Source organism: Oryx dammah, unplaced genomic scaffold, assembly GCF_014754425.2.
Source record: "Oryx dammah isolate SB20612 unplaced genomic scaffold, SCBI_Odam_1.1 HiC_scaffold_10, whole genome shotgun sequence".
NCBI lineage: Eukaryota > Metazoa > Chordata > Mammalia > Artiodactyla > Bovidae > Oryx > Oryx dammah.
Window position 1 is genome coordinate 29,363,071 of NW_024070194.1, and position 12,015 is coordinate 29,375,085.

Sequence of the window (12,015 nt, forward strand, 5' to 3'; positions counted from 1 at the left end):
CTGGATGCGAATGGTCGAATGGGGAAGGGGGGAGGCCGAGAACAGGGTGGGAGATGCGCAGCTGGTGGGCCTGAGGGTGCTGGGCTTCGCAGCAGGAACCGCCCTGTGCGCGTCATCCCGGGCCCTGCGGGTGGACCGGAGGCCGGCCCTGGACTGCAGCAGCCCCACCCTGGTCTGGGGGCCGCCTGGCTGAGGCTGCTGCTTGCTCCCAGGCCTGGCTCGGCCAAGTCTGCTGCCAGCTGGCCCTGCCCTCCTGCTGGGCCTCCCCGAGACCTCCCTCCAGAGCCAGAGGCTACCTGCCAACCCCATGGCTGCCCCACCCCAACTGTCCTCCAGGCCCGCGCCCCTGCCAAGCCCCACTGCCGCTCCAGCTGCCACCGCCAACTGTCGCCCCGTTCCATTCCAAGCACTCACCCCCAACCGTCCTTCCAAAACGCCACTGCCAAATGCCAGCCCCTTCCTTCCTGAGCCCCCGCCCCCTCACCCCCAGGCCGGGCACCAGGGCCCTGCATTCCAGACCTTCCCTCCAGACAGAAGCTGGGCCACACCTGCTGTGTGCCCGGGAGGGGCTGGTGTCAGGGCAGAGGCAGAGAGCTGGGGTGGAGGTGGGGGCTAACAGGGCTGGAGTTGAGAATGGGGCAGCACAGTTGCAGGGAGGCAAAGGCAGAGCACTATCCCAGTGTCAGCTGCACGGCCAGGCTGGCACAGGGTGGGAGGCAGCCAGGGCCACTCCCGTGCAAGCTGTGGGCTATGGATGAGCAGGGGTGAGTCCCTGCAGGTCTGACCATCGACCCTGGCCTCTCCTGGTTAGGAGGCCACTTCGCCTCCTGCCCCACCAGCCCTCCCCAGTCCCAGGTGGGCCCTGAGGCCAGCTTAAGTGTGGAGGGTGGCGCTGGGCTCCCTCCTGTGTCACTCCCCCTGTTCCGTGGACTGGCCCTGATCCCTTTAAAATCTGACCCCATCGCCCTTCTCCTTGCTGCCCACCCCCACACTGAGCCCCACTCTCCCTGTTCATCCTGTGGTCCCTGTGGTGGCATTGTTCCATGAGGTTGCTTCCGTGGCCCCACCCCACGGGGATCTCCACAGCCCCTGCTTCCTCTGGGCACACAGCAGGCACCCTACCCGACTGGGACCTCACTCGGCCCCTGGAGGGAAGAGAGGGGCAGACAGGGCCCTGGGAGCTGGGAGGCACCGCTGCGCCGAAGGTGCAGACCTGGGGCTGTAATTCCATCTCAGGCGGGCTCTGAAAACTGGGAGGCCTGGGGGAGCAGCCAGTCAGAGCAGGGCAAGGGGGCTGGGGGCCTCGGGCCCGGCTGGAGGAACGCAGCTGCTCCCTGGGGGCCACAGCCACTGAGGCTCACGTTGCAAAAGCTGGTGATGGCTGCAGATAGCGACAGGGCGGGATGAGGGGCAGAGGCTGAGACGGGGTGCATTTTCTGAGCCAGGAATCTCCCCATATGGGTCACCTGGCCCAGCTCCCATGCTAGGGGCTGGGGGCGAGGAGGAAAAGGAGATGATGAGGGGCCCTGCCCCTACCTTTCCATCAGAGGAGGGGGTTCTGGGTCCCCTTGGTGGACTTAGAAAGGCCCCAACCCCATGCAGTGCCATCCTCCTCCATCCACTTATTCATGAGCTTATTCGGCAGCATTCATGGAGTACATCGATCCTGCCGCATGCCAGGGACATCCCAAGACTGGAGAGCAAGACAGGATGCCTTGTCTTCTAGAAAAGAGCCAGGCAAGCAGGTCAGCTGAGAGGCTGGCTACAGCAGACCTGGAAAAGGGGTTCCTTGGAGAAACGGCTGGTGCGAGGATGGTGGGGAAAACATAGAAGCTTGTGGCAGTGCTGGCAGGACAGAAGGGCTCAGAAAGCAAAGGACAGGGGGACATGGAGCCGATGGGAAAGGTGGCCAGAGCAAGGGCCACCTGAGCATCAAATAACATCCTGCTGGATACAACACAAAGCACGACGTGACCCGGCTGACAAACAAGCAGGGGGAAGGGTCTGGCACCCTCCCTGAGATGGAAGTTAACTCCCACATACCTTGAGTGCGGTCGCCATCTGAAGAAGAAGGTGCAAAAGGGAACGTGAGGGGCTTTACCGGGGAGACCCAGCAGGCAGCCCCCCGACCAGGTGATCAGGGATATCAAGGGACATCAGGCTTCTGACCCAAGGTGACGAGAAGGGTACCTCACCTCTGCTGCCATCTCCCCCAGCTCATCAGCCTCCCTGGTTACTCCATCATGTCTGACTCAATAACCTTGGTGTCTTCATGAGAAGACACATCAGATCAACCCTAACTGAGGGATGTGCTACAAAACACTGAGCGGCCACCTCAGGATGGTCCTGGTCATCAAGGGCTATGGAGAAGTGGTCCCAGCCCAGAGGAGCCCGGGAGTCGTGCGGACCCTGCACCTGTGCCCTGGATGGGGTCCTGGATCAGAAGACGAGCGCGATGGAAAAACGTGTGGATGAAATCCAGGTAGGGTCTGAGCTGTGCTGAGAGAAGCAGCCTCAGTGACGTTTGGTGGTAACTTTGGGGGAAGCTGAGTCAGGGGGGCGGTGCACACAGGAGCTCCGGGACTTCTGAATGCCCCTGCTCTTCCATAGACCTGAAATTGTTCCAAAATATAAAGACCTGACCAATCATCAGACAAAACTTCCTCCTTCGGGTCTGCGGCTCGTTTTCACTTTTGGATCTGAAAGCTCCACAGATTCCCAGCTTGGCCTACCCTCAGCGTACCGAGGGGTTTAAACCCTGGACTCATGAAGGACTGGCCCTGCTGCCCCACTGAGAGTCTCAACCCACCTCAGCCCAGCCTCTGCCTGCACCCGCCACGTCCCCAAAGGTGACCCCAACCCCTACACTGTCTTTGCTCAAAAAGTCCGAGTGTAGGGAACTCCCTGGCTGTTCAGTGGTCAAGACACTGCTTCCACTGCAGGGGGCCCAGGTCTGATCCCTCATTATGGAACGAAGATGCCTGCATACAGTGCAGTGTGACCCCCCCAGAAAATCCCAGTGCTGTCAAACCGCTGAGCGTGCTGTGTCCCAGCAAGTGTTTTGCTGTTCCACTCAGCCCTGTGTGACTTCCCTCCTTCTGCCCGTTCTCCCAGGACCAGCCTTCTGCACCTTGTCTTAGCTGGAGGGGAGCCCCCTCTGCAGTAGTTACGTGAAATCCAGCTCGCTGCCTTGACGCCTGCCCAGTGCTGTTCTCTGGACAGCTGCCATGAGCTTTTGTCACATCTGTGTGCTTGCACACATCTGTAGGCTCCTCCATGTGTGTATGTTGGTGCACAATTGTCCGTGTGTGTCTGGGTTGTGTGTTTGCTCATTCCTAGGTGGCTGCTCAGGCTTGTACAGGAGCATCTGGGAGTGTGTGTCCTGCTTTGCTCTCTGCAGAGGGAACCAGGGCCAACTCTGAACACTGGGGAAGAGCTGATCCTGCTCAAGTCTTGGGGACTTCCCTGGTAGTCCAGTGGTTGAGAGTCCACCTTCCAGTGCAGGGGATGAGGGTTCAATCCCTGGTTGAGAAACTAAGATCCCACATGCTGCAGGGCAGCTAAGCCCACGGGCCACAACTAAGACCTAACACAGCCAAACAAACAAATAAATACAGAAAAATGGGATAGAAACACACTCTGGGTGGGGAGGGTGGAAGAGGCAGCTGCAGAGATGGACAGAGTGTGGATTGAGTCAGGCAGGGGAAATCTTCACTGGGCCGAGCCCAGGTGCTCCTTTGGGGAGATGACCTCCAAGGCCACCTGGGGTCACGTGGTGACCACCAGGTGAGGGCTTCTGGTGTTTTCCATGGGCTATCAGGTGCTGTTGCAGACTTTTGAAGAGGAGACGGGCTGAATCCAGAGAGGTTAGGATGAGAGCTGCTGAGCCCTGGGTGGAACAGACATGGTAGATGAGCGGGGTGGGGGGCGGGGTTGCTGCCTCTCCGACTGGAAGCCGAGTGTTGGGTCCCTGTTTAGGACAGGAGGCCGAGAGCAGATGTGGACACGGCAGACGTGCGGGTTTGTGGAGCGAGGCCAGGGCTGCAGGTGCCCCATGGAGGCGGGGAGGCCTTGAAGGACAGAAGCTGGCTAGGGTGCCTGACACATCTGCACTGGGGTTAGGGGAGGCCATGTGGCAGAAGGGTGACTGCAGGGCACTCCTCTTTCCTGCTCACTGGAGTTTCAGAGGTCACTTGGGCAGGGGCCTGGGCAGAGCCACACCCTCAGGACACCTGGTGGTGGGGGCTTCCCACAGCTGTGCCTGGAGAGCCACCCTGGCTGGGACCCCCTTCTCCTACCAGCCTCAATCTCAGGCTCTGAGAGCCCACCCAGGACTCTCTCCCCATCTCAGCTGAGGGATGGGACACCAGGGTCCATTCTCTGGTCTTGCCCAATGCCAGCTGCACTCACCAGTACCCAGACATGACGGCTTTTCTCCCCCAGGCCTTTGCACCTTTGCACCTGCTGTTCCCTCAGCCTGGAATGCCCCTCCTGTTCCTACCCACCTGATGGTCCTCAGCTATCCTGAAGACCCACTTCCAACCCTGCCCCCCACTATCCACCCTTGCTCAGGGAGAGGATCCGCCGTGACGGGGCCCCACTTTGGCCCTAACACCCGCACTTTCTGATTGTCCTTTGCCCCCTCCCTGTGCTTGTTGAGGGTATGGCCATGTCTGATTTCCTTGTATGTCCTCGGTCCTAAGGGGCCAGCCTGGCCAGAATCTGTACCTGCAGAGTGATTTGGGGTAAATCTCTTAATTCTCTGGGCAGCCAGTCCACATATCAGGAACCCACCTGACATTGCTAAGTGGACTGAGCAAGATGGCGGGACACAGAGCGGCCCAGAAGGTGAGGCCTCTCTTTTCGGCACTGTTATCACAGGCGTTTGACTGTCGCCAGTGCCAGCTGGGCGCTGAGAGTGGGCTCCTGGCCTTCTGTCGCGGTTTCCAGTCTTGAGTGTCCTGTGGGCATCTTCTTCCTTACAAGATTTGGGGATGCTGCTGGGACCCCAGGCAGACCGGGCAGGCCCCTGGAAGTGGCTGGATTTGCGTGGGGTGGGATGTGAGAACTGCGGGGTGGTTTTCCTCCTCTGGGCCCTCACCCCCACACACCCAGGATGGGGGAAGGGTAGGGGAAAGCCTGGGGAGGGGCCTGGAGGGGGCCTGGGGCTTTGGAAAAAGGGGCTGCACCTGGCTGGTTGGAGCTGCTGGAGGAAACAGGAGGAGCTTGAGTCTCCTCTGGTCTGACCACCCCTGCCTCACAGCCCCCACACCTGGCCAGGACCCTCAGAGCCTGTCCCTGTGGCCACGCAGGTGTCTGTTTCAGGAGCTGTCTTGGAATGTGACAGCCCGGTTCCCCGGCCCCCAGCCATCGTGGGCTGCATGGAACTCTGCTCTCTCCTCCCCTGGGGGTCCTGGTGCCGGGGTGGTTTGAAAACCAGAGCTTGGAGGCCTTATCAGACCACAGGCTTTCCTGAGGAAGGAAGGGTGGGTGTGGGCCTCCGGGATGGGGCGCCTCCTCTGGGCGTGCCCGGGCAAGTGGAGGGTGCACGGGCGCTGCCCTCCTGGGGGGAGGACAACTTCAGCCCAGGAGACCCCAGCCTAAGGTCCAGCCCAGTCAAGGACAAAGAGACCCCAAGATGGAGAGGTCCTAAGCCAGGGCTCAAGTCTCAGGAGCCCTGGGGGCACATCCCCTGAAATCAGGGGCAAATTCTAGCATTTCTGGGAGTGTCCACAGGGCTCCTGTCAGACCCTCAGACAGAACTACAGCCATCAAAACCACAACTCCAGTCCTGGGGGCCCAAGGAAATACATGCTCAGGTTCACAGAAAAGATTTACCGGAGTGTTCAAAGCTGTCCTCTTTCAATAGCCCCAAACTGGACAACCCACTGCCCACCAGTAGCAGAGTATATAAGCGAAAGTAGGGTGTCACACAGGGGACACTGGACGGCCACCTGTGACTCCCAGAGCCACTGTAGCCTCACTTCCAAAACAAGACACCTTCTGAAATGGGCGGGACAGGTGGAGCCAACAGTATTAAAGAGAGATGGTTTCTTCAAAGTGGGTCCAAGCATACCTCCTGGGCTGGCCGAGTCCTGTCTTGCTACAGGTGCTGGTGACAACATGCGTTAAATATTTACTCAAGGTATGTATTCTTTTTGGTATGTATATGGTACATCAATAAAAAGTTATATGAAACCCCCCAAATCCTCACTGACCTCTCTCTGAGCAGAAGATGTTTCCCTGGGGCTGTTGGTCTTCATTCCTCCCTGCCCCAGCCTCCCCCCTGGGCCTCCAGGGAAGTGGGGGCCAGGAGAGGGTACGAGGGCAGAGAAAGCAGCCCTGGCAGGTGCTGGGCAGGTCCCAGGGGCCCTTCCTGCCTGTGGGGACTGAGGCTGGCCAGGCTGACTGTCCCAGGCCTCCTCAGCCTTTCTCAAGGGCAGGGCCCGAGAAGCCCCAGGTTGGGGGTCCCGAAGCCTCACAGGTGGGGAGGATGGATGTGGGGCCCACCTTGCTGGAGCCAGGCTGGCTGGCCTTGGAGTGCTGGCAGGGGCCGGGGGTGCCTCCCGCCCTGCACCCTCCCCCTGCGGGTGCCTCTACCCCTTCCGCTTCCAGAGGCCCCAAGGCTATTTTTAACTTGCCTGAGCTGCTGAAGGTGGACAGAACCTGGGGGGGTGGGAGAGAAGACCCAACAGCTACCTTCCTGCCCCCACCCTTTCTGGGATCCAGGCTTCCTTGGGGAACTGGTCATTCTTGACTTTAGAGGAGAAACGGCCTTCCGCCCCAGAAATACAGATATACAGGAAGGCCACATGGATACCCCAAGATTCACACATATGCCTGGGATACAGTCAAACACACACATACACATGCGAGTGCAAACACATGCCACAGCCCAAGGACATCCTTAGAAACATGCCAGATGCACAGAGACTCGAGGGACAAATAGATGGTCTCTCAGCCTCCCCAGACACCTGGAAACACACACAGATGGACACACACACAGGCAGATACACACATGTGTAGATACACAGGCAGACACAAGTGCAGAGACACAAGCAGACGTACACACACATAGGCACACATTACACACGGGCAGACACAGGCACAGGCAGACACGCACAGACAGACTCACACACAGGCAGACACACAGACAGGCAGACACACACAGGCAGACACACAAACATGGGTGCACACACATATGAGCACACACAGGCAGACACACATGTACAGAAGCACACACAGGCACACACACACAGGCAGACACACACACAGGCACACACGGGCAGACACACACGTGCAGACACACATAAAAGAGACACACATGCAGATACACACACGGGTAGACACACACAAGCAGACACACACACGGACACACACATGCAGATATACACATGTGCAGATACACACACAGGCAGACACACACACACATAGGCACAACACGGGCAGACACAGAACAGATGCTGGGGTGCAGGAGGACCTGCAAGCCACATTCTAGACTGATGGGGGTGGGCCCTGCAGGAAGGGTGCTCAGCCCCCATGTACCAGCCATTTTCCCTGAAGCCGGCTGGGCCTGAGCTCCAGGGGCCTCTTGGCACCTTCCCACCCAAGAGGCCTCACTCCACCTCATCCTCCCCCAGGATGGGGAGCAGGCCTGTGACTGAAGTCATGAGCAGACTTGCACCCTCTTCCCCCACACTCTGGCCCTCGTGCTGCTCAGGACAGGAAACCCGAGAGCGAGAAGGGGGTGGCAGCCCACGGAGCTGTGGTCTCAGAGCCTCCTCTTCCTAGCCCTGCTCCCCACTTCCCCTCTCCTCCCCGGGCCTTTGTTCCCTGGAGCAGCCATCCCCCCACCCCGCAAAGGAACTGGAGTGTGTCCTGGAAAACCCCAGGTGCTGGACTGGGGGCCTCTGTCCCCTGCATCCGGGTCCAGGGGAGGAGGGAGCCAGGAGGACAGACGGGGCTCAGGACCCACCAGTGGGGGCGCAGCTGGCTGGCTTCCAAGTCCCCTCCACCCCCACACCCCCACTGCTACCCCTGGAGGCCCCGGAGGGATGGAGGAGGGCGGAGAGCCGGCCTGGAGGACAGGACATCCTCTTGGCAGGACACAGGACGCCAGGCCGGAGGTTCCCAGCCCCAGTCAAGGCCACGGGGGGAAAAGGTCACTGGGGCCTGGGTCTCACCAGTTCCAAGATGGGCCAGCGCCCTGATGGCCAGTCCAAGTTGCTTCATAAGTGAAGACAGCATACCCAGCACCAATGAAACACCCTGGTCCCTGACCCCCCCGCCCCCCGCCCAGGGCCCTCTGGGCCAGGCAGGATGTGGACCTGCCCCCACCCCCACCCCCGGTGGCTCCAGGCCCAGGGCCCCTTCTCAGGGAGCCCCACAGAGCACAGGAGAAAGGAGCAGGCCTGGGGGCACTATTACTTGCACTGTGGGGAGCCCACTCCCATGGAGGAACCGACTCCTCCAGATAAATCTGGGGCCCACTGCCCTAGAGGCCAGATTTCACGCTGACCCATCCCAGGACAAGGAGCTCATAGACAGTTGAGCTGGGTTGAAGGCCACAGAGACCCCTGCACCCCTCCACCTCCTACAGCAAAGCAGCAGAGCGTGGCCCCCAAACTGGCACCATCGGCCTGTGGCTGGCAGTCCATTGGTCTGGGAGCTGAGAGTCCTAGGAAGTCACCACATCCAGGCTGGCTAGGGTGAGTCCAACATAAGTGCCGGCTGGCCATTCGCTGACGCACCTGCCAGCTGGTTCTGGTTCCTTGGGTGGGAAGCAGGTAAAACAGTCTATGAAGAAGAGTCCCCTCAGCACACAGTTTGAGTCTGGATCTGCTTCTGCTCCACTGAATTAAAATCACCAATGGGACTTCGCTCAGGACCCAAGAGGAACGACCCCTCTGCCAAGCAGCCAAGACCAAAAGCAGCTCTTACCATCCCTGCCTTTGGCGCCTTCCATATCACCTGCCTTAGGTTCCCTTGATTCTGATTCAACTCATAGTCTTTACCTCTTTGTAAAAAATTAGGCTTTATTGGAGTATAATTTACATACAATGATATTCCCCCATATGAAATGTACAATTTGATGAGTTTTGACAAACTTATCATGCAACCAACCACCCGCACTATTACAATATAGAACATTCCCATCAACAGCAACAGCTCAGCCTCTTGGTGCTCACTCTGCCCCCGCCAGCGCTGCCCACCACCGATCTGCTGTCACTGTAGTTTTGTCTTTTCTGGGATTTCACATAAACAAAGCCAAGCAGGAAGGGGTCTTCTGGACCTGGCTCCTTTCTCGTTCTGTGCATCAGCCATCCACTCCTCTTTCCATTCACCAGCTGACAGACATTTGGGGTTTTCCAGTGTGGGGCATGTGACTGATGCTGCTATGAATCTGAAGACAGCCCTAAGTGTGAGCATGTTGCATTGCTTTAGGGTAAACGCCCAGGAGTGGGATTGCAGGATCCTTCTGATGCTGGTTTTCTAAATCTTTGTATGTGTGTTTTTGCTCTACCCTATCAGGCTGTGAGCTCCCCAGGGGGAGAGATGTCTCCTGTGTTGCTCACTGCCATGATCAGAGCCCAGTGCAACTCTTTGCCAAGACTGTATTCGCCACGGGTATTTGTCCACCATGTGAGTGAATGAAGCAGTAATGGTGGTGCCTGGGATGCTGGGTTTGGTGATGCTGATGGGAAGTGATGATGGCGTTGAAGGTGGTGGAGGTGATGATGGGGATGGAGGTGACCAGTTGGGGAGAGTGACAGACTGCTGGCACTGATGGAGGTGGTATTTCTAATGGTGATGCTTAGAATAACTTCCTTCACCCTCCTTGGAGATGCAATGTCCCTCTTTGAATGTCTCCTCCTCCTCACCTCCAAGACCACCAGTCCCCCATGCCAGAGTCACACCTTGGAGCAGGCTGTCAGGCAAATGCACACCCATCCTGAAGCAACTCTTCCTACTGGCTCCCAATATGGCCGCACCCAGACTGCCCACAGCTGTGACATCTCACCTCCTAGGAGCAACCCTCCTTTCTCCCAAACACTCGGCCTCCCCCCTTTTTGGCTTCTGTCTTATCCTATTTAGATTTCATATTTTCTCTCAAAAATACCACAAGTGTTAGCATCCCCATCCTCTCCTGGCTTCTCTCTCTCCTTGCTTTCACCTAAGCGGCTGCTCTCTACCAGAGAATCCACCAGCAGACCCTGGACACACCTGGTCTGCCTACATTCCTCCCAGGCCACTATGCCCTGCCTACTCCCCACCCTCCTTGCTGGCCTCCCTGCCTTCTGGAACCTTCCTCCAGCTTGAGGCCCAAGCCTGCCTCCAGGCCTCCTCCGCAAAGCAGTGACCACTCAGAAATGTTCCTGAGTCTGGAACATTCCTGCTGAATCTCATTGGCTTCTGAGTAGTGGCTTCCTCTCAAACCCCTCTCCACAGTCAACCACACCCTACATGATCTCCATCAGCTCCCTCCCCCTTTCCTGTCCTCATTTCTGCCCTTGCTCCTGGGTTCCAGCCACACTGGTCTCACTTTTATTCCTCCAAGATGCCAAGTTCCCTTCAGCCCTAAGCCCCTCCCAAGGCCAGGCCCCCGCACCACAGTCTAACTCACAGTGAACTCACCACTTTCCTGGTCTCAGAGCCTGCCCACTCTCCTGCCCTTCCCACTCCAGGTGGGCGACCACTGGGTGTTCCCTGCTGAAAAGCCCTTCTTCACGCTAAGCCCTTACTTCTCCCCAGCAAGCACCCTGGGGGCAGAGGTTGACCGCTCTGTCCCCAGCCACTTTGTAGCAGACCCTTTGTGAATAGTCCCTGTTGAGAAAGTGAGGGGGGATTGGAGGCCAGTGATTCAGTTCATCACCAGGCACACAGGAGGTGACTGAGGAGGAAGAACTAGCTTCCTCTGGGCCTCCTGGAATCCAAGGCAGGACACCAGGCAAGGCCCAGACAGTGGTCATGACAGCCCAAGGGATTTGAGAGACTCCAGCCCGCGCGGGTCCCAGGCACTGCCTCGGACTTTCCCGGGGGCTTTGCCATGGAGGGTGCCTGGGCATTTCCTGCCCAGTCTCACTCCCTGAGGCCCCAGCCCTGTGGCCCTGCTCCTTCCTCCCCCGACAGGGGGGTTTCCACCCAGCCCAAGCCCCGCTATTTTTAGCTCAGGGAGCAGGACCAATCCTGGCCCCATCACTTCCCCCAGGGAGCCTGGGCAAAATGGGGGCTGGGCGCCAGAGGCTGGGGAGGTGACAGCTTGGCAGCCCCTCCCTTCCTTGGCCCCCAACTCCCCAAGTCACCGGGGTACATCTTGGCAACCCAGGTGGCTAGTGCATGGGCCCCATAGGCAGGGGCTACAGTCCTCTGGTGGGGGGCACCCAGGGCCTGGGTGGGCTACCGCCCACTTCCTGCAGCCTCGCCCCAGCACTTCAAAGGCCACTGGCGGCCCTGTGGTCACTCCCGGCTCCCACGCAGCCCAGCCGGAGGGGCGGGCCGGGCGCAGGAGCCCCGGCAGCCGAGTCCTGCTCCAGCAGCTTCAAAGCGCTGGGTGGGCAGCCCTGCGGTTATATCCCCAGGACAGGCGGTGTGAGTGGGGGGGCGGACAGGAAGGGGGAATAAGGGGCCCCTCTGCTTCTGTGCCTTCCTGGGTGGGCTCGGGGTAAAGACCCAGACACTTTCCTGGCCCCAGACCCTGTCCTGGGGCCTGGATGCCTGGGGTGGAGATGCCCTAGTGGTGTATGTTGTGTGTGGGGTCCAAGTGGGCTCACCCTGGAGTGCAGCCCCCCTAGAGAAACCTCAGGAACAAAAGTGGGGGGCACCTCTCCTGGACTCCTGAGGGCCCTGGCTGAGCTGAGGGGATGCGGTGGACAGCCTTTCCTTTCTCCCCCGTCACCCCTCCCTTCTCGCCCCACTTTCCTGCCTGAAGCGGGGGCAGCTGGGAGGGGAGGGGACAGAGGGAAGAAGGGCCTGCCTGTCTGGGCCCTGGAGCAGCCCTGCCCCCACCCTCCACAG